The 26,631-nt window shown below is 38.8% G+C and overlaps 1 non-coding gene across 1 annotated transcript; it reads right to left on the bottom strand.

Moving 5' to 3' along the window:
- Positions 1-11,412: 11,412 nt before the first annotated feature.
- On the bottom strand, positions 11,413-11,484 carry TRNAF-AAA. The gene has a single exon. It is a non-coding gene; the product is annotated as a tRNA-Phe (tRNA).
- Positions 11,485-26,631: the final 15,147 nt, after the last annotated feature.

The following is a 26,631-nucleotide window of genomic DNA, read 5'->3' as shown; positions in this document are numbered from 1 at the left end:
AATGAAAACTGACCTTTTCCAGTCCTGTGGCCACTGTTGAGTTTTCCAAATTTGCTGGCATGTTGAGTGCAACACTTTCACAGCATCATCTTTGAGGATTTGGATAGCTCAACTGGAATTCTATCACCTCCACTAGCTTTGTTCGTAGTGATGCTTTCTAAGGCCCACTTGACTTCACATTCCAGGATGTCTGACTCTAGGTCAGTTCTATTGATATTTTTGGTTTTTTTGTTGTTGTTGTTGTTCGTTTTCACTGTCACTGATTTTTGCCATAATTTTCACCATTTCTGAACTCTGTTTACTTCAAATTTTATTTGTACCTTTATTGATTTTCAGGGTTTCTTTCTTTTTTCCTTTTTTTTTAAGAAAGACACTGAAAAACTACTTTCCTCTTCTCTAATATAAATATTAATATTTCTTCTTCTTTATTTAGTGCTATTAATTATCCTTTAATTCCTGCTTTGATGGAAACTTAAAATTTTAATATAATTTTTCATCTTCAATGTAGTTAGAAATACTTCCCTGAATTTCTATTAGACTACTACTTTGATCTATGTTTTATTTAGAACTTTTTTTAATTTTATTTCCATATTTTTGAGGATATTCTAGAGATCTTTCCCTTATGCTGTTATTGATTTTTATTTTAATAATATGTGTCAGAGAATATATTTGGCATAACTTGAATTATTTTAAATATATTGAGAATTTATTATAAATGTATTTAGTCTCCAAGTACTTAGAGATTTTCCTATTATCCTATTACTGATTCCTACTGTGGTCAAACACCAGTTCTAACATGATTTCAATTCATTCTAGGACCAGAATATAATCTATCTTGGTACATATACTGTGAAAGCTTAAAAATACTGTATATTTTTCTGTTGCTGGTTGGAGTGTACTGCAAATGTAGATTAGATTCTGTTTCTGATGGTGTTAAGGAATTCTTTTATATCTTTGCTTACTTTCTGTTTAGTTGTTTTATCATTTGGTAATAAAGTGCTGAAGTCTCTAATTATAATTGGACATTTGTCTTTGTTTTGTCAGTTTTATCAGCTTTTGTTTAACATTTTTTGAAGCTTTTTTTGGTGTGTAAACACTTAGGATTGCTCTGTCTTCATGTTGATTGGCACATCATTTTTCAATGTGCCTCTTTGTCTCTAGAAATTGTGTTGCTCCAAAGTCTATTTAATCTGATAACAATAAAGCTATCCTTGCTTTCCTTTGGCTAATATTTGTATGATATATCATTTCTATTCTTTCACTTTTAATTTACCTATGTTACTATATTTTAACTGAGTTTCTTATAGATGGCAAATAGCTAGATCATGCTTTTATCCATTCTCCCAATCTCTCCTTTAATTAATGTACTTAAACCATTTATAATGAATATAACATTGATATCTTATGGCTCTGGCAATTATCTGGGGGGAATTTTACAAGATTTAAACTAATAAACAAATCCTCTATATTCATTCATGGAGGCATCAATTCTGACTCTCACCATACTTTTTGTACATACATATTTTCATTGGGTATAATTTTCTATCTGAAGGATATTTCTTAAAATTGTTTTGTAGTATAGGTCTGATAGTGATAATTTCTTTCATTTTTTGCATGTTGAAAAAACCTTAATTCCTCTTTTTTTATCAAATGAAAATTTTGCTGGGTAACTAACTCTATTTTGACAAGCTTTTGTTTCTGCAGAACTTTTCTCCTTTGTATTCCTTTCTTCATAAAGTCTTCTTATCCAATTGCTTGTAAAGTTTTCTCCCCATCTCTTGTTTCAAGCCATTTATGATAAGGCTTGTATCATTTTCTTCATGTTTCTTTTGTTTGGGGAACACTGAGGACCTTCTATCTGTGAGTTTCATTAACTTTGGACACATTTCATTCATTATTTCTTTAAATATTTTTTTGTCCCCTGCCTTTTTAAACTTTTGTTTCTGTTGTTCAGTAGCTCAGTCATATCCAACTCTCCATGATCCCATGGACTGCAATACACCAGGCTTCCCTATCCTTCACTATCTCCTATAGTTTGCTCAGATTCATATCCATTGAGTCAGTGATGCTCTCTCATTCTCTGCTGCCCCTTCTCCTCCTGCCCTCAATCTTTCCCAGCAACAGAGTATTTTCCAATAAGTTGGCTCTTCGCATTAGGTGGCCAAAGTACTGGAACTTCAGCATCAGTCTTTCCAATGATTATTCAGAGTTGATTTTCTTTAGGAGGTTTGATTTCCTTGCAGTCTCTGGAGAAGGGACTTTCAAGAGTCCTCTCCCCACCACAATTCAAAAGCATGTAATCTTCAGCACTTAGCCTTCTTTATGGTCCAACTCTCATATCCATACATGCTGCTGCTGCTAATTTGCTTCAGTCATGTCCAACACTGTCTGACCCCATAGATGGCCACCTACCAAGCTCCCCCATCCCTGGGATTCTCCAGGCAAGAACACTGGAGTGGGTTGCCATTTTCTTCTCCAATGCATGAAAGTGAAAAGTTGAAAGTGAGGTCGGGTAGTCATGTCCGACTCTAAGTGATCCCATGGACTGCAGCCCACCAGGCTCCTCCGTCCATGGGATTTTCCAGGCAAGAGTACTGGAGTGGGTTGCCATTGCCTTCTCCAATGCATGAAAGTGAAAAGTTGAAAGTGAAGTCGGGCAGTAGTGTCCAACTCTTAGTGACCCCATGGACTGCAGCCTACCAGGCTCCTCCTTCTGTGGATTTTCCAGGCGAGAGTCCTGGAGTGGGGTGCCATTGCCTTCTCCGCATCCATACATGACTACTATCATTTTGACTTTACAGACCTTGTCATCAAACAGATGTCTTTTTTAAGTCCCTCTTAACTTTAGGGACTCCAATTACACATAGATTATGCTGCTTAAAGTTTTCCTACTCTTAACTGGTATTCTGTTCATTATCAAATTCTCTTACTTTTTCTTTTGCTAAAATTTCTCTTTCTGTGTATTAAAGTTCACTAATTCTTCTGCAATTTCTAATCCACCATTAATCCCATTCTTATCAGAGAGTAGTTCTTATCTTGTTGTAGGAATTCAGAGACAAGACATGTAGGTCAGGAAAGTAAAGGGAGATTTTATTAAGCAACAGTTTGCTCCCAAGGGGAGAGGGGGCAGACTCAGGTAACTAGCTGCCCTGAGTTTCTTTGGCAAGCTCGTTATATGGGGTGTGAAAATGAATGGGTGAATATTCATTGAGGAGGAGGGATTTGGGAACATAATTCTTAATTTTCATCCCACCTCCACCTTTCCTAGGGAAGGAAGGCTTTTTGTCCTTATTTAGTCTTAATCAGAAGTGTCATGATACAGATACATGATGGGTACTTCTTATCTGCAAGGCTAATTTTATTGTAATGATGGCATAATGAGGAAAAGGTTATATTTAAATACAGGAGATTCCTACCTTTTCCCACCTTTTTTTGTCTGCCTCCAGGACCCTTGTCACTCCAAGATGTGTGGTTTCCTATCCATTCAGAGGTTCCTGCTTTTCCTTGCCTATCCAACAATCCCTGTTGTTCACAAGATGTATGGTTTCCTGCCACCTGACCTGTGCCCACATTTCTCTGCTCATATCTAGCAATCTGTCTGCTCTAACACTATCTAGTATATTTTTTCTACAGTGTATCAGGTATTTTAGTTTTCATCTTTAGAAATTTAATTTTTAAATAACTTTCCTACTCTTAGCTTCTTGAACATATGAAATACAATTAAAATAAATTTAATTTTTTCTCTCTGCTAAAGCTAACATTTTTGCCCCAGTGGGTCTGTTTTAATTGACTGTTTCTTCACATGTCAAGTAATTTCTTATAGGATACCGTATCTCATTAATTTATTTTTTAGGTGATACATATTTCACATTTCAATACATATTTTGATCTTTGTTCTGGGATAAAGTTGGATTTCTTGGAAATAGCTCCATTCTTTCATTCCAGGTTTAAAATGTGTTAAGTGGGACTGGAACAGTGCTCAGGTTAGTACTAAGCATTCCCCTCACCTGAGACATTTCCATTCTGTGTAGCCTATTCAATTTTCCCTGAACTATGAAGCTTTCCAATATGCCTGGCAGGATTAACACTATTCCTGTCACTGTGAAAGCATCATGGGATGTTCATTTTATTCTCTTATGTGTTTCTTTTCCCAGTCTCAAATAACTCCTTCACACAGATATATAACATCAGTACTGGGTTGAATGCCTGAGAAGAACTTTGTGTTGACCTCTGAAATTCTCTCTCTGTGCAGCCTCTTCCTGTATTGTATTCTGGTTTTCAAACTTGAGACACCCTGTTTTCATCCCCTCAGTGAATGTTCAGGCTCTGCATAAGTTTTCTCTGGATTGAGGCCTGAAAATCCTCTCAAGGAGTAAAGCTCAAACAATCCCGATGTACACCTCACTTTTTTCATACTAATCAAGGATCACAGTTCTTCCCTGATCACTGTCTTGAAAACAACTGGTTTACATATTTTGTCTGATTTTCATCTATTTCAAGTAAAACGGTGAATCTCATCTCCATTACTCCATTTTTGGGCGGAAGCAAAAATTAATGGTGTCTTTAAAGCTAGAAGAAATACATGCTCCTTTGTTATAATTTCCCTATATTTTTATGTTATTTTGTGAATTACAAGCTATTTTACAAGGTCATTAAAGTAATAAATCAACTTTAATTAGGAGATAGAGCTTGAATGCTCAAGTCTGCGTTACCACTGTTGGTAGGAATAATAAAATAAGAATCATCAAAACAACATCATGTTGTCATTATTTAATGACTGATGGGACCATGACAGCATCTTGATGCTAGAAAACATGAATATTCATTCAATTACTTTGAATCACATTGTGACATCAGAAAGAAGCTTCAAGGGTATGCTCTTTCCCGTCTTCTGACTTCAGGGCAGACAGTAATGTCAAAATATTACCATATTGTGATAGGAAGCTCATCTGTTTCTTTCTCCCTTTGAAATTATCATCAAGTTCTGGAAAGGGTTGTAGTCATCACACTCAAGATTTGGCTACTGAACTTGTGAACAGAATATTAGGAAATAAGCTAAAGAAATCAATAAGCAGTCAACAAGTTCAGAAGCTGTTATATCAGACTACTTTAACTACTGTTTCATTAACAGCATTTCTCACCAGGGTATTAAAACGTGTTCAAAGAGTTCTCTTTTTAAAGTGAATAAGCAGTTCACCTTCATGAGGAGATACGAGAAAACACAGAGTTCCTCTCTCTGGGTCTGTCTGTCTCCATCTGCTTCTCTTTGTCTGTCTGTCTGTCTTTCTGAATGGCCTAGTTCAGTTTCAGCAGCATTTCAGTGGGGGTGGGGAGAGGACTGCTATACAAACAAGTTACCTACATTGTTCATAAAAATAATTATTAAGCTTTTTTACAGATACCAAACCAAATATTTCATTAAAATATAGGATTTTTATTCTTAGTGACTACAAAGATATATACCTCTATGTGTTAGGTGGACAAATGGTCTGCTAAATAGATGTATACACTAATCTCCATAACAGAGATTATACTACCCTATATGGCAAAAGCGATTTGGCCAATGTTATTAAGTTAAGGAACTTGATGAGGGAGTTTATCCTGGATTATCTGGTGGAGCTCAGTGTAATCACAAGAGTCCAATTAAGGGAACAGACGAAAGCAGGAGAGCCAGAGTCCGAGAAGGAGATATGATAGTGTTAGCAGAACTTGGAATAATGCAAATACTGGAAGAAAAAAGGCCACAAGACAGAAAATGTAGGCATTCCCTAGAAGCTGGAAAAAGAGAGAAATTAATTTCCTCCTAGGACCTCCAGAAGGAAGGCAATGCTCCAGGCACCATGAACTTAGTCCAGTGAGACTGATTTTAGACCTTTGACCTCCAGAACTGCAAAAACATAAATGTATGTTGTTTTCACCCCATTCACTGTGGTAATTTGTTACAGCAGCAACATGAAATTATACTCTGTAATGAAGCAGCACTTTGGCTCTGCTTTAGAGTTATCTGTGTAAAATAGGCTTTCTCCGATATGCTACAAGCCTTTTGAGGTCAGGTATGTTGCATAACATAGTGGCTTTTATCATGTGTGTTCCAAATATAAAATAATCTCACCATCAATCAGATCCATGCAATGAAAGGTCCCCAATAAATAACAATCCTATGATGCTGGGAAAGATTGAGGGCAGGAGGAGAAGGGGACAACAGAGGATAAGATGGTTGGATGGCGTCACCGACTTAATGGACATGGGTTTGGGTGGACTCCTGGAGTTGGTGATGGACAGGGAGGCCTGGTGTGCTGTGGTTCATGGGGTTGCAAAGAGTCGGACATGACTGAGTGACTGAACTGAACTGAATGACTGAAAAATCTAGTAAATGAGAATATATCCAGTACTAGGTATTAACTTTATTTTCTGAACTTATCTTTCTAGAAGTTTGGCTTTGTATTGAACCTATAGTCTTGATCAAATAAAAACAATAGCAAAAAATTGAATGTGTTAAATATCTATGGCAGGATATTATCATTTAGGTGGCTTTAACGGGAAAAGGTAAATATGTTCTTTTCCCCATGCCTTTTCAGTATTAAAAGTCAGAATTTAAGGTTTGTCTTTTTCCTTGTGTAACCACATTGAGTGACCAATCTTCTGTAATATTAAAGAAATCTAGTGAGATTATGGAGAAGGAAATGGCAACCCACTCCAGTATTCTTTCCTGGAAATGTGGTGAGAAATGTTTGTGTCTATCTTTGGGGAGAGGCCAAAACAAACGAATCACACTGGGTCTGAGATGGGATGCTGAAATCCCTGTGATTATACCTTGTAAAATACCCAATTAAAAATGGAAAATTCATTGTTGGGAGAATTCTGCTTCTTATGGAGTAAATGATAAAGTCTTTTTTCTCTGACTCAGGAGATAATGTGTTCTGCCAGCACCCATAAAACAATAGCAAGCCAATTTGTTAGAGTGCCAGTAGAGAAACTCTCAGATCCTACACATCCAACTGTGTTTACAACATTCAACTGAGCTGTATTTTCATTAGTCATTGGTTTCATTTAGATATAAACTTTCATGCTTTTATGTTTACTGTTTTAGATACTAAGTCCTGTCCAACTCTTTTGCAACCCATGGACTGTAGCCCACCAGGCTCCTCTGTCCTTGGAATTTCCCAGGCTAAAATACTGGAGTGAGTTGCCGTTTCTTTCTCCAGGGGATCTTCCCTACCCAGCGATCGAACACTCATCTCCTGCATTGCAGGCAGATTCTTTACTGCTGAGCCACCAGGGAAGTATATACTATGACACAAACAGAATAAACATGTAGACTAACTCAGTAATTGTCAAAATGTGTTCTTTGTCCCATTTTCATGACCTTCAGGTGTATCTGTTATATATATATATATATATATATATATAAATGTGTGTATGTGTATATTAATATATATTACACACACATACACGCCTCTCTGGGTCAGAGTCCACTTACTGTAATAGAATTTTTGACAGTAGGGTACAGGGATCTACAGTTTAAAAAATCTGCTCAGGCTATTCTAGAGCAAACTCTAATGTTTGTTAGCCACTAAATTATAGAATCTATATGGATGAAAAGTAATGCACAGCAACACATTTCCCTTTCCAGTTGTATTGTTACTTGGATTTTTTAAATTAAAGGTTGTGGTTTATTGGGAATCATTTCTTGGACAGAAGGGTTTGTTTAGAAAAATATAGATTAGTGAGAAGGAATTATCAGCTCTCTAGCTCTGTCAAAGCAAACACTAGGCATCACACTTAGGAGAATTCTTTCAAGTTCTAAGCAGTCTGTGATAATACTGTCATCACTTTATATTTTTAGGTTTGCAAGTTCAGCTCTTAAAAGGATGATTTTAGTGTTTAGGGAGTTTTTTTAAAGCCATTGTTTATTCAATCTGCAGTGGGCACAGGTTTCTACCCATCAATGTTGCTGACTTGTCCACTTGATTGAGAGGCTCAAAAAGTAACATTTCAGCAACAGGAATATATAAGTGAAAATGAAAAGTGAAAGCATTTCTCACTCTGTCATGTCTGAGTCTTTCTGACCCATGGACTGTAGCCTACCAGGCTCTTCTGTCCATGGAATTCTCCAGGCATGAATACTGGAGAGAGTAGCCATTCCTTTCTCCAGGGGATCTTCCTGATCCAGGAATTGAACCCAGTTCTCCCACATTTTTGCACACAGATTCTTTACCATTTGAGCCACCAGGGAATATTCTCTGTATATCAATTACTTAGTTGTTTTTTTTTATTTGCTTATAAAATTGAAACTATAAAGTTATTGCAACAGAGTGGAAAGAGTGTGACTATGAATTAAATCCTGACTCTCTTCTTGTTCTGAGATCTTAAATGAATAAAAAGATAATTGAGTCCAGAATTACATAATTATAATTAAAATACATGACCTATAGAGCCTACCTGTTTCATAGGCCTCAATAAGCACCATATTCCCATTTTAATGAACTATGTGATAAAGTTCATATATGTTAAAAATGATGATGTTCAAAATTACTACAAAATCTATAATTTGAATAATATTTAAAGCAACATATAGCTAAATATATGTATACAATTAGACACGATCATCATGAATATTAATTCATATCACTACATGGAAAATGGAAAACAAACCTTCCCACCTATGCAGACACACATTGAAAGATTATTTTTAGATCTAATTTCTCTCCAAGGATAATTTCAGGATAAAAATTATCCAGGGCTTTTCAGAGGGATATAAAACATCAACCAATTGGTAATACTCCTCCACATCCATAGCTTTTCAAAATAATTTCCTTAAAGTTCTAAAACAGGAGTTATTTTACTGCCTTGCATTTTTCTTACTCTGCTGCTAAGCTGCTGCTGCTAAGTCACTTCAGTCGTGTCCGACTCTGTGTGACCCCATAGACGGCAGCCCACCACGCTCCCCTGTCCCTGGGATTCTCCAGGCAAGAACACTGGAGTGGGTTGCCATTTCCTTCTCCAATGCATGAAAGTGAAAAGTGAAAGTGAAGTCTCTCAGTCCTGTCTGACTCTTAGCGACCCCAGGGACCGTAGCCTATCAGGCTCCTCCATCCATGGGATTCTTCAGGCAAGAGTACCAGAGTGGGTTGCCATTGCCTACTCTGACTTGGACAAAAATGGTACCTAGATTTTTTTTTTGGCTACTATATGCAATGTTCTCTGTTTCTATAAACCTCAGCTCAGAAAGTTTAAAGGGAGACAAAATTTCAGATCAATTTTTAAAACTTAAATAAATAGATTAGGTATGATAATTTATTGATAGATTTATAATCTTTCCTATCTCTGTGAACATCTTAATTTAGGTATTAAACGTTTAGTAAAATGTTTGTGTGCCTCTCCAAAAAGTTCACTAAAAATAACTATTTTTCTTTAAAAAAAAGGCAATGTGTTACAAATCTGTAATCAGTCTATGAGTCAGGGAATTAAGATAATGATACAAGTTCATGTTCACATGTAAAAGTCTGCCTCAGATAACCAGGAAATATGCATTGTATATTCTGTGCTCCATAGATGCAGATACTAGATACAGGTCGATTCTTTGCATCTGTATGCACTGTAGCCCACTAGGCTCCTCTGTTCATGGAATTTTCTAGGCAAAAGTACGGGAATGGGTTGCCATGCCATTCTCCTGGGGATCTTCCCCACCCAGGGATCGAACCTAGGTCTCCCACATTGCAGGAAGATTCTTTACCACTTGAGCTGCCCAGGAAGCTGCTCAGATATGGGTAGGATATAGGATATAGGTGCTATAGCATATAGGTGCCGTATCAATTAGGATTAGGTTTGAAAGGAAGGAAGGAAGCAAAGAGAGAATAAAAAATCTCACATTAAAAGACATCCAGAGGTCTGTTCTCTGCTGATGGGTGGGTGGGGTGGGGCTCTGTGCTTCAGGCCCTCTACCAAGTCTCATCTCTATTCTGCCGTCTTTAGCCTGTGTCTTCCACCTCTTCTTGGTTCGATGTGTCATTATATTAAGAAAGGAGAAAGAGTTTTTCCTCTCTATCTAGGAAACATGCCACTTTACATGTCTGCTCATTTTTACTGGAGGAATTTAAACCACTGGCTACACCTAGTTGTTAAGCAGTGGGAGAGCAGAAAAGCGATTTTTATTTTAGATGACAATGTGACCCACTAATAAGAAATGTATTACTACTGATAGTTAATATAGGATGTGTCTATTGAAACTTTTCTATAAATATTAAGTGAAAATATTGGAAAGAAAAGAGAAGGAGGTAATATGTATACATTTTCTTGTGGAAGACCTTTTAATATTTTGAGGAATTTCTGTCAGAAGTATCTTTCTAGCTACTGGAAATTTTATTTGCCTGCTGGAAAGAAGTACCTTATCTCACTTAAAAGCAAACAACAACAATAAAAATGCCCTTTGAAAAGCTTTAAATTTTCCATTTCTTGGAAGTGGAAATGTGGGCTGTCACCAACCGATTGATATATTACGGACATTATCTGGAATAAACAGTTTGTTATCACCTTAGCTAAACATCTAGATGTGAAACCTAAACAGTATATTATCTAGGATAATAAATTATAAAACTTTGCTTCTTGATCTAAATTTGTCTCAGATAACCTATTTCAACTCACTTTATAAAGCTGGAAAATAAGGAAGTAACTTGGTACAACTCCAAACAAAATCATGGCCTCCTAACTGATAACTTTCTCCCCCAGGTTGAATTTTTAGTAACAACTGTTTCATGGCCTATTCTCTCAATATTCCTCTCCTCTCTCCCTGTCTCCCTTCCCCTTCTCTGTGCTGTGTGCTGTGTTTAGTTGCTCAGTTGTGTCCAACTCTTTGTGACCCCATGAACTGCAGGCTTCCAGGCTCCTATGTACATGGGGATTCTCTAGGTATAACTCTTCTCTAATGACATGTATTTTATTTCTGGTAAATATCATGAAAAATAATAGAGATATTACTCTTCTGATATTCAGTAAAAACAGTACTGAGCAAATGAAGACTATACCAAGCTATGTGCCATGTGACAATACAGTCTGAAGAAACTTCAGAAAGCAAAACAGTACAGAGTAACAAAAGGGAATGTATAATCTACATTTTATTTTATGTAATGAAAGTCAGTGAAAAATATGTTTATGTGCTGCTAAGAGAGACCTAAAATCACAGTTGATTAAAACACTGATGTTCATTTTTCCCCCATGTAAAATGAAGACAGGATATAGTAGATTAGGGGTGGTACAGAGGTTCTGCAATGTCAAGTGAGTGAGTGAGTGAAGTCACTCAGTCATGTCTGACTCTTTGCGACCCCTGAACTGTAGCCTACCAGGCTCCTCCATCCGTGGGATTTTCCAGGCAAGAATACTGGAGTGGGTTGCCATTTCCTTCTCCAGGGGATCTTCCCTACCCAGGGATTGAACCCGGGTCTTCTGCATTTTAGACAGACACTTTACCGTCTGAGCCACCAGGGAAGTCTGCAATGTCAAGAGTGTCCCCAAATCCTCCTCCTTCTTTGTCTCCCCACCTATAGCATATGTGCCTTTCTGTGCAGTTTCCTCATATTTGCAGTGGATGACGTTTCACCCTGTCCCATCATATTCTCACTGCAAGTAGAGGAAGATGAAATGAGTACAGACAGAAAGGAAATTGCTGGTTGAAGCAACCTAAATTTGGGGGCTTTGCTGGAAGCCCCACTGCATCACTTTTTATCATGTAAAAAGCACTGACTGAGCCAAAGCATTAGTCACATGCCTACCCCTGTCTCAAACAGAGACCTAGAAATATACTTTCAGTTGGTTACATCACTCCTCATGAAAGCAGTATCTTATCTTTAAGTGTGAAGAGGAGACTGGACACTGAAATTATGGCTAAGAGGTTCAGTCACAGTATCAATTCATGAAAACGTCCAAGAAATATGTGGTACTTATAGCAAGCCCAGAATTTGCCAGGCTAAAATGTCTCCACAACTCTAATAAATCTGCTGGTAAATGGTCAGACTGTTGGCCCTCAGTGGGGATTTAAGTCCACTTCAATATTTGCTTCCCTCGTAGCTCAGGGCTGCCCTTGTAGCTCAGTCGGTAAAGAATCTGCCTGCAAAAGGAAACCTGGGTTCGATTCCTGGGTCAAAAAGATCCCCTGGAGAAGGAAATGGCAACCCACTCCAGTATTCTTGCCTGGAGAATCCATGGACAGAGGAGCCTGGTAGGTTCCCAGTCCATGGGTTTGCAAGAGTTGGACATGACTTAGCAACTAAACCACCACCACAATATTTGCAGCTTTGTGTAGACAGTAAGGAGATAGCACGAAAAAGAAAACATCTATCAAGGAACTGGAAGATTTTCCTCCTGGAGAATTTCTCTCTTAACCTTTCTAGAGAAATAGACACTGAAATCAATTATCTCTTCTTGAGTAAAGAATAGCAAAGAACATTGTTTTTACAGGAAAGAAAATTGCCTAAGACTCTGGAATACATTGGGCACTTTCTTAAGACTTGTCAGGTTCAACCGAACTTCTCTGTGCAATCCCAAATCATAATCCCAGTGCTCGCTTCAGCAGCACATATACCAAATCATAATTCCAAACCAGAATCTTCTCTAGTGATTTTGTCTACTGATAACTACTAATGAAAATCAAAATTTCTTCCCAAAAACAATTTTCAGCAGATGTGTGGTTAATTTTCTTTACTAGAATCAGACTGTAATAAATAATGATACTCACTGTTTCCATAGAAACAGAGTTTTCAAAATGAGACCTGATTGTGATCATAGCTTACTAACAGTGTCATTGAACTTATAAAAATGGCTTTCCTAATTCTAACAGTAACCATGGGATAAATAAACTGTCAAATATAAATTGAATTTATAATTTTTCTGTTTAATTGTATGGAAAAACAAACAAAAAATCACAAGTGGATTCTTTTAAGAGAAATTAAGTCAATATTTACTTGTTCTTATGTCTGATTACAAGTGACATAATATGTTTTTTAAATTTAAGTACAGTTGATTTGCAATATTGTGTTAGTTTTAGATGTGCAGTAGGGTGATTTGGGGTTGTTTCATAGAGTATAATAATAGGTTTAAATACTTTAAAATCACAAATTCAATATGATATCAATGCTTGTTTTTTTTTTTTTAAGATAAAAATCAATATTTAACCATCAGTGGCAAATCACTCACCTCTTTTCACAGTAATCAGAGAGAAAAAGAACATACAATGTATTTTAACCTGTGCCACAAGGATAAGTTAAATAAAATTTGGGAATTTAGGCAATTATATTACTGTACTCTCTCTGTTTATTTATGAATTAATTAGTTATTCACAAGACACATAGGTTTATTCAATATCTACTATGTACTGGGTCTCTCAGTTGTTGTTCAGAATCCCTCTGCTGCTGCTAAGTCACTCAGTTGTGTCCAACTCTGTGTGACCCTCTGCACTGCCCCCACCAGGCTCCTCTGTCCATGGAATTCTCCAGGCAAGAATACTAGAGTGGGTTCTCATACATTCCTGCAGGGGATCTTCCCAACACAGGTATCCAAACTGGGTCTCCTACATTGCAGGAAGATTCTTTACAACTGACCTACCAGAAAAGTGTCATAGGTTAAAGAAATCATTGTCAGCATCAACATTATCTACTTATCTTTCTTCATAAGAAATTTTTACCTCCATTTCTTCCTTTCCTTCTATCAGCAATATAAGCCAGCAGTATGAAATGACACATAGTGCTGAACTGAATGTAATCTAGTGTCAACACTCATGATGCAACCAATTTAGATTTTGGAAAATTAAGAGAGGTCAATATGAACTGAAGTTATGTGGGAGTTGATAGATGAATTGAAGTCGATCAATTTTAAATGGCTTTCAATTCAGTTCAGTTCAGTCGCTCAGTCATGTCCGACTCTTTGCAACCCCATGGATCGCAGCACACCAGGCCTCCCTGTCCATCACCAACCCCCGGAGTTCACTCAGACTCACGTCCATCGAGTCAGTGATGCCATCCAGCCACCTCATCCTCTGTCGTCCCCTTCTCCTCCTGCCCCCAATCCCTCCCAGCATCAGAGTCTTTTCCAATGAGTCAACACTTCGCATGAGGTGGCCAAAGTACTGGAGTTTCAGCTTTAGCATCATTCCTTCCAAAGAACACCTAGGGCTGATCTCCTTCAGAATGGACTGGTTGGATCTCCTTGCAGTCCAAGGGACTCTCAAGAGTCTTCTCCAACACCACATTCAAAAGCATCAATTTTTTGGGACTCAGCTTTCTTCACAGTCCAACTCTCACATCCATACATGACCAGTGGAAAAACCACAGCCTTGACTAGATGGACCTTTGTTGGCAAAGTAATGTCTCTGCTTTTTAACATGTTGTCTAGGTTGTTCATAACTTTCCTTCCAAGGAGTAAGCGTCTTTTAATTTCATGGCTGCAGTCACCGTCTGTAGTGATTTTGGAGCCCAGAAAAATAAAGTCAGCCACTATTTCCACTGTTTCCCCATCTATATGCCATGAAGAGATAGGACCAGATGCCATGATCTTCGTTTTCTGAATGTTGAGCTTTAAGCCAACTTTTTCACTCTCCACTTTCACTTTCATCAAGAGACTCTTTAGTTCTTCTTCACTTTCTGCCATAAGGCTGGTCTCATCTGCATATCTGAGGTTATTTATATTTCTCCCGAAGTCTTGATTCCAGCTTGTGTTTCTTTCAGTCCAGCATTTCTCATGATGTACTCTGCATATAAGTTAAATAAGCAGGGTAACAGTATGCAGCCTTGATGTACTCCTTTTCCTATTTGGAACCAGTCTGTTGTTCCATGTCCAGTTCTAACTTGCTTCCTGACCTGCATACAGATTTCTCACGAGGCAGGTCAGGTGGTCTGGTATTCCCATCTCTCTCAGAATTTTCCACAGTTTATTGTGATCCACACAGTCAAAGGCTTTGGCATAGTCAATCTCAAAAATGACAGAATGATCTCTGTTCATCTCCAAGGCAAACTATTCAATATCATGGTAATCCAATCTATGCCCCAACCAGTGACCCTGAAGAAGCTGAAGTTGAACAGTTCTATCAAGTCCTACAAGACCTTTTAAAACTAACACCCAAAAAAGATGTCCTTTTCATTATAGGGGACTGGAATGCAAAAGTAGGAAGTCAAGAAACACCTGGAGTAACAGGCAAATTTGGCCTTGGAATACAGAATGAAGCAGGGCAAAGGCTAATAGAGTTCTGCCAAAAGAAACCACTGGTCATAGCAAACACCCTCTTCCAACAACACAAGAGAAGACTCTACACATGGACATCACCAGATGGTCAACACCAAAATCAGACTGATTAATTTTTTGCAGCCAAAGATGGGAAAGTTATATACAGTCAGCAAAAACAAGACTGGGATCTGACTGTGGCTCTGATCATGAACTTCTTATTGCCAAATTCAGAATTGAATTGAAGAAAGAGCAGAAAACCACTAGACCATCTGAGTATGACCTAAATCGAATCTCTTATGACTATAAAGTAGAAGTGAGAAATAGATTTAAGGGACTAGATCTGTTAGACAGAGTGCTTGATGAACTATGGATGGAGTTCATGACATTGTACAGGATACAGGAATCAAGACCATCCCCAAGAAAAAGAAATGCAAAAAACCTAAATGGCTGTCTGAGGAGGCCTTATAAATAGCTGTGAAAAGAAGGGAAGTGAAACACAAAGGAGAAAAGGAAAGATATAAGCATCTGAATGCAGAATTCCAAAGAAGAGGAAGGAGAGATAAGAAAGCCTTCCTCAGCGATCAATGCAAAGAAATAGAGGAAAACAATAGAATGGGAAAGACTAGAGATCTCTTCAAGAAAATTAGAGATACCAAGGGAACATTTTGTGCAAAGGTGGGCTCAATAAAGCACAGAAATGGTAGGGACCTAAAAGAAGCAAAAGATATTAAGAAGAGGTGGCAAGAATACAGAGAAAAACTGTACAAAAAAGATCTTCACAACCCAGATAATCACAATGCTGTGATCACTCACCTAGAGCCAGATATCCTGGAATATGAAGTCAAGTGGGCCTTAGGAAGCATCATTACGAACAAAGCTAGTGGAGATGATGGAATTCCAGTTGAGCTATTTCAAATCCTGTAAGATGATGCTGTGAAAGTGCTGCACTCAATATGCCAGCAAATTTGGAAAACTCAGCAGTGGACACAGGACTGGAAAAGGTCAGTTTTCATTCCAATCCCAAAGAAAGGCAATACCAAAGAATGCTCAAACTACCACACAATTGCACTCATCTCACACGCTAGTAAAGTGATGCTCAAAATTCAGCAATAAGTGAATTGTGAACTTCCAGATGTTCAAGCTGGTTTTAGAAAAGGCAGAGAAACCAGAGATCAAATTGCCAACATCCACTGGATCATGGAAAAAGCAAGTGAGTTCCAGAAAAACATCTATTTCTGCTATATTCAATATGTTAGCAAATTTGGAAAACTCAACAGTGGCCACAGGACTGGAAAAGGGCAGTTTTCATGCCAACCCCAAAGAAAATCAATGCCAAAGAATCTTCAAACAACCTTTCAATTGTACTCATCTCATATGCTAGCAAAGTAATGCTGAAAAGTCTCCAAGTGAAGCATCAACAGTTCTCATGATCCATGAACTTCCAGATACTCAAGTTTGATTTAGATAAGGCAGTGGAACCAGAGATCAAATTGCCAACATCCACTGGATCACAGAAAAAGAAAGAGAATTCCAAGAAAACATCTACTTCTGCTTTATTGAATATGGCCAAAGCCTTTGATATGTGGATCACAACAACTGTGGAAAATTCTTAAAGAGAAAGGAATATGAGACCACCTTACCTGCCTCGTGAAAAATCTATATACAGGTTAAGAGGCAACAGTTAGAACTGGACATGGAACAATGGACTGGTTCAAAACTGGGAAAGGACTATGTCAGGGCTCTATATCATCACCCAGCTTATTTAACTTATATCCAGAGTACATCATGCAAAATGCTGGGCTGGTTGAAACACAAGGTGGAATCAAGATTGCCGGGAGAAATATCAATAACCTCATATATGCAGATGACACCACCCTATGGCAGAAAGAGAAGAGGAAGTAAAAGCCTCTTGATGAAAAAGAGAGATAAAAGTGAAAAATCTGGCTTAAAACTCAGCATTCAAAAATGAAGATCATGGCATCTGGTCCCATCACTTCATGGCAAATTCATGGGGAAACAATGGAAACAGTGAGAGATTTTATTTTCCTGAGCTCCAAAATCACTGCAGATGGTGACTGCAGCCATGAAATTAAAAGACGCTTACTTCTTGGAAGAAAAGCTATGACTAACCCAGACAGTTTATTAAAAAGCAGAGACATTATTTTACTGACAAAGGTCTGTCTAGTCAAAGCTATGTTTTTTCCATAGCATAGGTAGTCATGTGTGGATTTGAGAGTTGGACCATAAAGATAGCTGAGCACTGAAGAATTGATGCTTTTGAACTGTGGTGTTGGGGAAGAATCTTGACAGTCACTTGCCCTGCAAACAGATCAAACTAGTCCATGCTAAAGGAAATCAGTCTTGAATATTCATTGGAAGGACTGATACTGAAGCTGAAGCTCCAATATTTAGGCCATGTGATGTGAAGAACTGACTCAGTGGAAAAGACCATGATGCTGGGAAAGATTAAAGGCAGGAGGAGAAGGGGACAACAGAGGATGAGATAGCTGGGTGGCATCACTGACTCAATGTACATAAGCTTTAGCAAACTCCATGTTTTGGTGGTGGACAGGGAAGCCTGGCGTGCTGCAGTCCATAAGGCTGCAAGAGTCAGACATGACTGAGACTGAACTGACTAAGCTTCAAAAATCATAAACATTTTTTATGATTATTGTACACAAATAATTTATAATCTCTGATACTTAAATTAATTCATGGTACATTGAATCTGCCTGAAATGCATATGAATCTGCCTGCAAAACAGAGACCTGGTTTCAATTCTTGGGTTGGGAAGATCTCCTAGAGAAGGAATTGGCAAACCACTCCATTATTCTTGCCTGGAGAATCCCATGGACAGAGGTGCCTGGCAGGCTATAGTCTGTGAGGTAACAAGAGTCAGACATGACTTAGTGACTAAGCTGCTGCTAACTTCTACTATGGTATACTGAAGAGTACACTAGGACTCATTCAGTTCAATTCAATTCAGTCACTCGGTCGTGTCCGACTCTTCGTGACCCCATGAATCGCAGCACGCCAGGCCTCCCTGTCCATCACCAACCCCCAGAGTTCACTCAGACTCACGTCCATCGAGTCAGTGATGCCATCCAGTCATCTCATCCTCCATCGTCCCCTTCTCCTCTTGCCCCCAATGCCTCCCAGTATCAGAGTCTTTTCCAATGAGTCAACTCTTCACGTGAGGTGGCCAAAGTACTGGAGTTTCAGCTTTAGCATCATTCCTTCCAAAGAAATCCCAGGGCTGATCTCCTTCAGAATGGACTGGTTGGATCTCCTTGCAGTCCAAGGGACTCTCAAGAGTCTTCTCCAACACTACAATTTAAAAGCATCAATTCATCAGTGCTCAGCCTTCTTCATATGCAGTCCAACTCTCACATCCATACATGACCACAGGAAAAACCATAGCCTTGACTAGACGGACCTTTGTTGGCAAAGTAACGTCTCTGCTTTTGAATATGTTATCTAGGTGGGACATAACTTTCCTTCCAAGGAGTAAGCGTCTTTTAATTTCATGGCTGCAGTCACCATCTACAGTGATTTTGAAGCCCAGAAAAATAAAGTCTGACACTGTTTCCACCGTTTCCCCATCTATTTGCCGTGAAGTGATGGGACTGGATGCCATGATCTTCGTTTTCTGAATGTTGAGCTTTAAGCCAACTTTTTCACTCTCCTCTTTCACTTTCATCAAGAGGCTTTTGAGTTCCTCTCCACTTTCTGCCTTAAGGGTGGTGTCATCTGCATAACTAAGGGTATTGATATTTCTCCCGGCAATCTTGATTCCAGCTTGTGTTTCTTGCAGTCCAGAGTTTCTCATGATGTACTCTGCATATAAGTTAAATAAGCAGGGTGACAATATACAGCCTTGACATACTCCTTTTCCTATTTGGAACCAGTCTTTTGTTCCATGTCCAGTTCTAACTGTTGCTTCCTGAACTAGATACAGATTTCTCAAGAGGCAGGTCAGGGGGTCTGGTATTCCCGTCTCTTTCAGAATTTTCCACAGTTTATTGTGATCCACATAGTCAAAGGCTTTGGCATAGTCAATAAAGCAGAAAAAGATGTTTTTCTGGAACTCTCTTTTCCATGATCCAGCAGATGTTGGCAATTTGATCTCTGGTTCCTCTGCCTTTTCTAAAACCAGCTTGAACATCAGGAAGTTCCCGGTTCATGTATTGCTGAAGCCTGGCTTGGAGTATTTTGAGCATTACTTTACTAGCATGTGAGATGAGTGCAATTGTGCGGTAGTTTGAGCATTCTTTTGCATTGCCTTTCTTCGGGATTGGAATGAAAACTGACCTTTTCCAGTGCTGTGGCTACTGCTGAGTTTTCCAAATTTGCTGGCATATTGAGTGCAGCACTTTCACAGCATCATCTTTCAGGATTTGAAATAGCTCAACTGGAATTCCATCATCTCCACTAGCTTTGTTCGTAGTGATGCTTTCTAAGGCCCACTTGACTTCACATTATAGGATGTCTGGCTCTAGGTCTCATTGGAGGACACTAATTTGATACTACCCAGATCTGGAGAGAAGTCAGAGATATTTCTGTTGGACAAGGCAGAATACCTGTAAAAGACATGTTGTTGTTCAGTCACTAAGTCGTGTCTGACTTTTAGCAACCTCATGAACTGTGGCACGCCATGTTTCCCTGTCCTTCACTGTCTCCTGGAGTTTGTTTCAACTCATGTCCATGGAGTCAGCAATGCCATCCAATCATGTCATCCTCTGCCACCCCCTTCTCCTCCTGCCCCCTGCATATCTGAGGTTATTGATATGCAGCCTATTCCATCCTATTTCCCCTTTGACTGCTAGCTATTAATGATTAATACAGAATGGGATTATAGAGACGTATTGTGAAAATTTCATATTCCCCTATAACCTTTCTGGATAATCAGTCTGAGTGCAAGTAAAGTGCAGGTTAGGAGAAAAAGGAGAATTTATAGCTGATTAACTGGGACATGGAAATTTGTGATGGTGGTTGTTTTCAATTGCCAAGTTGTGTGCGACATTATGCGACCCCATGGACTGCAGCACACCAGGCTTCCCTGTCCCTCACCATCTCCCAGAGTTCGCTCAAAAAATTCCAGTGTCTGGAAAATGAACATCTTAGGCCTAGGAGAAGGCAATGGCAAGCCACTCCAGTATTCTTGCCTAGAAAATCCCATGGATGGAGGAGCCTGGTAGGCTGCAGTCCATGGGGTCGCTACGAGTCCAACTCAACTGAGCAACTTCACTTTCAATTTTCACTTTCACACAATGGAGAGGGCAATGGCAACCCACTCCAGTGTTCTTGCCTGGAGAATCCCAGGGACGGCAGAGTCTGGTGGGCTGCCGTCTATGGGGTCACACAGAGTCGGACACGACTGAAGCAACTTAGCAGCAGCAGCAGCAGCAGCAGCAGGCCTAGGAAATGTTGGAAGTGTAAAAGGGAAACTAATGCTCTATCTGTCCCCTGGATCTATCTGACTCTAGTGGTAGCTGAGGTTGGCAGTCTGAGGGTTTGTCATTTCTCTCCACACATTATAGAAAAATTCATGTGGACATAACCAGTCCTGAATTATTCTGCTTTGGTTGAGGCTATTAATGGTAACTCACAAAGTTGATGTGTTCAGCTAACACCACTTTGTTTCTGCATGAATGACATAAATTCATATACTTCTGATGTCTGAATTGTTGTGCAGTTGATCAGTCATGTCCAGCTCTTTGCGACCCCATGGAATGCAGCAAGGCAGGCGTCCTTGTTCTTCACTATCTCCCAAAGTTTGCTCAAACTAAGGTCCATTGAGTGATGCTATCCAAAAATCTAACCCTTTGTCATTCTCTTCTCCTCCAGCCTTTAATCTTTCCCAGCATGAGGGTCTTCATCAATGAGTCAGCTCTTCATATAAGGTGCCCAAAGTATTGGACCTTCAGCATCAGTCCTTCCAATAACTATTCAGGGTTGATTTACCTCAGGATTAACTGGTTTGATCTTCTTGCAGTTCAAGGGACACTCAGGAGTCTTCTCTAACACTACAGTTAAAAAGCATCAATTCTTTGGCATCCAGTCTTCTTTATGGTCCAACTCTCACATCCACACATGAGTACTGGAAAAACCTTAGCTTTGACTAGATGGACCTTTGTCGATAAAGTATGTCTCTGCTTTTTAATACGCTGTCTAGGTTTGTCATACCTTTTCTTCCAAGGAGCAAGCATCTTTTAATTTCATGGCTGCAGTCACCATCTTCAGTGATTTCAGAGCCCAAGAAAATGAAGTTTCTCACTGTTTCTATTATCTTCCCATCTATTTGGCATGAAGTGATGGGATCAGATGCCATGATCTTAGTTTCTTGGATGTTGAGTTTTAAGTCAAGCTTTTCACTCTCCTCTTTCACCTTCATCCAGAGGCTCTTTAGTTCCTGTTCCCTTTCTGCCATAACTGTGGTGTCAGCAGCATATCTAAAGTTACTGATATTTCTCCCGGCCATCTTGATTCCAGCTTGTGCTTCATCCAGCCTGACATTTCGCATGATATACTCTGCATATAAGCTAAATAAGCAGGATGACAACATATGGCCTTTATATACTCTTTTCCCATTTTGAAAAAATCCATTGTTCCATGTCTGGTTCTAACTGTTGCTTCTTGACCTGCATACAGTTTCACAGGAGGCAGTAAGGTGGTCTGGTATCCCCATCTCTTGAAGAATTTTCCACTGGTGTTGTGATACACATAGTCAAAGGCTTTAGCATAGCTAGTGAAGCAGAAGTAGATGTTTTTCTGGAATTCTCTTGCCTTTTCTATGATCCAACAGATATTGACAATTTGGTCTCTGGTTCCTCTGCCTTTTTCAAATCCAGCATGAACATCTGGACATTCTTTGTGTATGTTTTGTTGAAGCCTTCCTTGCAGGATTTTGAGCATGACCTTGCTAATGAGCATGACCTTGCTAGCATGGGAAATGAATGCAATTATGCAACAGTTTAAACATTCTTTGGCATTGCCCTTATTTGAGATTGGAATGAAAACTGACCTTTTCCAGTCCTGTGGCCACTTCTGAGTTTTCCAAATTTACTGGCATATTGAGTGAAGCACATTCAGAGCATCATCTTATAGGATTTGAAATAGCTAAGCTGGAATTTCATCATCTCTACTAGTTTTGTTCATAGTGATGCTTCTTATCGCCCACTTGATTTCACACCCCAGGATGTCTGGCTCTAGATGAGTGATCACACCGTCATGTTATTCAAGTCATGAAGATCTTTTTTGTATAGTTCTTCTGAATATTATTGCCACCTCTTCTTAATATCTTCTGCTTCTGTTAGGTCTTCATTGTTTCTGTCCTTTATTGTGCCCATCTTTGTGTGAAATGTTCCTTTGATATCTCTATTTCTCTTTAAGAGATCTCTAGTCTTTCCCATTCTATTGTTTTCCTCTATTTCTTTGCATTGTTCACTTAATAAGGCTTCTTATCTCTTGTTGCTATTCTTTGGAACTCTGCATTCAGATGGGTATGTCTTTCTTTTTCTCTTTTGTCTTTCACTTCTTTTCTCAGCTATTTGTAAGGCTCCTCAGACAACCATTTTGCCTTTTTACATTTCTTTTTCTTGGGGATGCTTTTAATCAATGCCTCCTGTACAATGTTAAGAACCACCATCCATAGTTCTTCAGGCACTCTGTTTATCAGATATAAACCTTTTAATCTATTTGTCACTCCCACTGTATGATCATAAGGGATATGATTTAGGGCATACCTGAATGGCCTAGTGAGTTTCCCTACTTTCTTCAATTTAAGTCTGAATTTGGCAAGAATGAGTTCATGATCTGAGACACAGTCATCTCTTGGATTTGTTTTTGCTGACTGTATAGAGGTTGTCCATCTTCAACTACAAATAATGCAAACAATCTGATTTTGGTATTGACCATCTGGTGATGTCCATGTGTAAAACTGTCTCTTGTGTTGTTAGAAGAGGGTGTTTTCTATGTCTAAGTAGCCTCATGTTGTGCCATGTATGATAACTGAAGGTGAAAATACACCATGACATTGACCATACGGCTTAACCAAAGCAATATAATGATGAAATACAATATGAACTCTAGTGACCCATGCCCACCCTGGTTATATATTTATATACATGCAAAATGTCCCCATAAAATATCTTTTCATTAGGTATGGAGGTTGATTTTTGGCACATCTATTAGTCCTGTAATTTTATTGGCAGTGATACCTATATAGTCCTTTGAACTGCTATAACAAAAATGCCATAGACTGGGTAGCTTAAGTGACGCACATGAATACTCATAGACTGGAAACTGGGAAGTCTAAGATCAGAATGCTGGCAGAATTGGTGTATGGTGAAGGCCTGCTTCTTTTTTCATAGGTGGCCTTCTTCTCTCTATATTCTCACATTGTGGAGGGAGTAAGAGAACTCTTTGGAGACATTTTTATTAAGTGCATTAATTCAACCATGAGAACTCCACCCTCTTGACCCAATTCTTGCCCAAATGCTCCATCTCCAAATACCAATTATCCTGGGGATAGGTTATAATGTATGAATTTAGGGGAATATAAACATTAACTATAGCAACACCAAAAATCAGTAGGTCTGTCTAACCTGCCTTGCCTACATCACAACAGATAGTATCCTGGCCTAAGATATAGCCTGGTTGGCTAAAGTAAAATTAACTGTTCTTTCCTTAGACATATTTACAGATGGCTGATTCTGTGTCCTACTGAGCAAAATTGAAGTCAGTCAGTACTGAGTTTGACGTGGTGCTTGGAGTCCTGTTGATTATAACCAAAATATCATATAAGTAAAAACAGAATTGATTTTACACCAGTCTGCTGGGTAAAATTAACCAGAGTGTTTGACAGAGTGGCATATTGAAAATGTGAGTTTTGCTGAGAACATGCAGGGCAGGGGATAGATTCCTAGAAAGGATGACCTGCTTTGGGCTTTGAAGCACTTGCATATTCCTCCTGGGTATGCCAAGAATATAGCCTCTGGTTGCCCTTTACTTGGTTCAGTTCTCAGAAAGCAACTTTGAGGAGGAAACAACCCTTCCCAAAGAGCAGGTTTCCTTCTAATCCCTATAAAAGCAGTAAGCCCTCCCAGTTTGGGGGTTACCTCAGGAAATACAGCCCACAGGGGTGTGCAGGTATCTACAAAAGACCCTTTATATCTTACTATAGGTTAAGGGAGGGTCTTTTCAGGTAGCTCAGTGGTTAAAAAATATCCACCTGCAAATGCACGAGACTGAGGGTCAATCCCTGGGTCAGGAAGATCCCCTAGAGTGGTGGTGGTGGTTTAGTTGCTAAGTTGTGCCCAACTCTAATGACCCGATAGGACTGTAGCCTGCCAGGCTCCTCTGTCCATGGGATTCCCCAGGAAAGTATACTGGAGTGGGTTGCCATTTCCTTCTCCACCCCTAGAGTAGGAAGAGGAAACCAGCTCCATTATTCTTGCCTGGAAAATTCTATGGACAGAGGAACATAGCAGATTATACAGTTCATGGGGCTGCAAAGACTTGGCATGACTAAACAATTGAACAAAAGCATGGGTTAGGGGAGCATGAGAACCAACACAAATCAATGTGAATTTCTGGCTGCTCCTCTTTGAGTAGTAAGTCCTCTGTCTTCCATCAAAGACTCCTATGTTTTCTGCAAGGCCATATAAAACAATAATAGGATAATTATTTAGCTTGTAAACAGGGTAAAATCCCAGACCCTTCCAGATCTTGTCAACAAAAAAAAGTTGTCTGCTCCACTGCTCCTTGAGAGGAAAATTTATCATTGGTAGAAAGGTCCAGTGATTTCTAGCTGTAACTATAAGTTTCAGAATATGAATTTTTACACCTACTTACTGCTCTGTTCTGGATTTTTGTAATTCAGATAAAACACTTAACCTCTTGATTCCTTATTTTTCTTCCCCCATTTTTTATGTAGATAATAACAGGTAAGTTTCTAAGTTTAGGTTTTCTTAAGTGCTTTGGCATGTTTGGATTTAAAACAATGTTTTGTATTCAAGAGCCAAGTTTCACACCACAAAAGAATCTGTAAAGTCCTCCATCTCCTTTATTTCTTTATATCTTCAACTTCCTCCACACATTTTCCATGAATTTATAGACCTGAGGATATGCCACTAAGATTGAGAACCAAAAGATCAGTATCTTCAAGATCAGCAAAGAGAAATTTTTAGGGAGATACTGGTGAAAATTATAATAATCTACTTCTTATATGCTGAATTTGGGGATAACACAGTACATCCCTAATGAAAAACACATTTATACTCAATTACTATAGACATAGTAGTGGAACCACCCATTATATTTCTTAATATGAAGGCTGAAATTATGGTAGAGATATTGCCTTAACTTTTTTTTTTAACCTATTAACTTTCCTCTTGTCTTTTTATACCATCTCTAACCAATCATACCTACCTGGGGAACTAGTATACATATGAATTTTTGCATCATGTTTGCATGATTCCAATTTCTGGGAATGTCTGTTAACTTATTATTTTAAAATACCATTTAGAAATTAAAGGCAGAAAATTATGTTTTAGCTCTCAGAAGGACTGTTAGGTTTCTTTGGACTGAATAATTTTTATCTTCTGTATGATGATAGTAATTCCTTAGAATGCTTTTATGGGAATCAGGACTTCCCTGGTGGCTTAGATGGTAAGGCATCTGTCTACAATATGGGAGACCTGTGTTCAATCCCTGGGTAGGGAAGATCCCCTGGAGAAGGAAATGGCAATCCACTCAGTACTACTGCCTGGAAAATCCCAGGGACAGAGGAACCTGGTAGGCTACAGTCCATGGGGTCACAAAAAGTTGGACACAACTGAGTGAACTCACTTTCCTTTAGATAAATACAGAATTAAATACTTCAAAAAATAAAAAGTGCTATTTTTATATAAAGCATGTGTATCAGTTTCCTAGCACTGTCATAACAGAGCAGCACAGACTGGTAGGCTTAAGACAACAGATATTTATTCTCCCAAAGTTCTAGAGGCCAGAAGTCCAAAATCAAGGTGTTGACTGGGCCACACTTTCTTGGAGTCTCTAGAGCAGGATCTTTCCTTGCCTATTCCAACCTCTGATAGCCTCAGGTGTTTTCTGGCTCGTGGCAGCCTAAGTTCTATCTCTGCCTCCATATTCACTTAGCATTCCCTCCTCCTGGGTCTGCCCTCTTCTAAGGCCACTCATCATATTAGATTAAGGGTCCACACTACTCTGGTACAACCTCATCTTAATTCAATAATTTTTATCTGCAATGATCCTATTTTCAAACAGCACCACATTCTAAAGAAATGGGGGTTAGATAAACATTTTCAGGGGCCACAATATAACTTTTAATAGTTCACCTCTGGCTTCCAAAATTTAAGGCCTGCCTACATGCAGAATGGGCTTCCCTGATAGCTCAGC

Source organism: Bubalus bubalis, chromosome 1 (genome assembly GCF_019923935.1).
Source record: "Bubalus bubalis isolate 160015118507 breed Murrah chromosome 1, NDDB_SH_1, whole genome shotgun sequence".
In the NCBI taxonomy this organism is placed as follows: domain Eukaryota; kingdom Metazoa; phylum Chordata; class Mammalia; order Artiodactyla; family Bovidae; genus Bubalus; species Bubalus bubalis.
The sequence above is the reverse complement of the archived record's forward strand: the minus strand, read 5'-3'. Positions and strand labels throughout refer to the sequence as shown.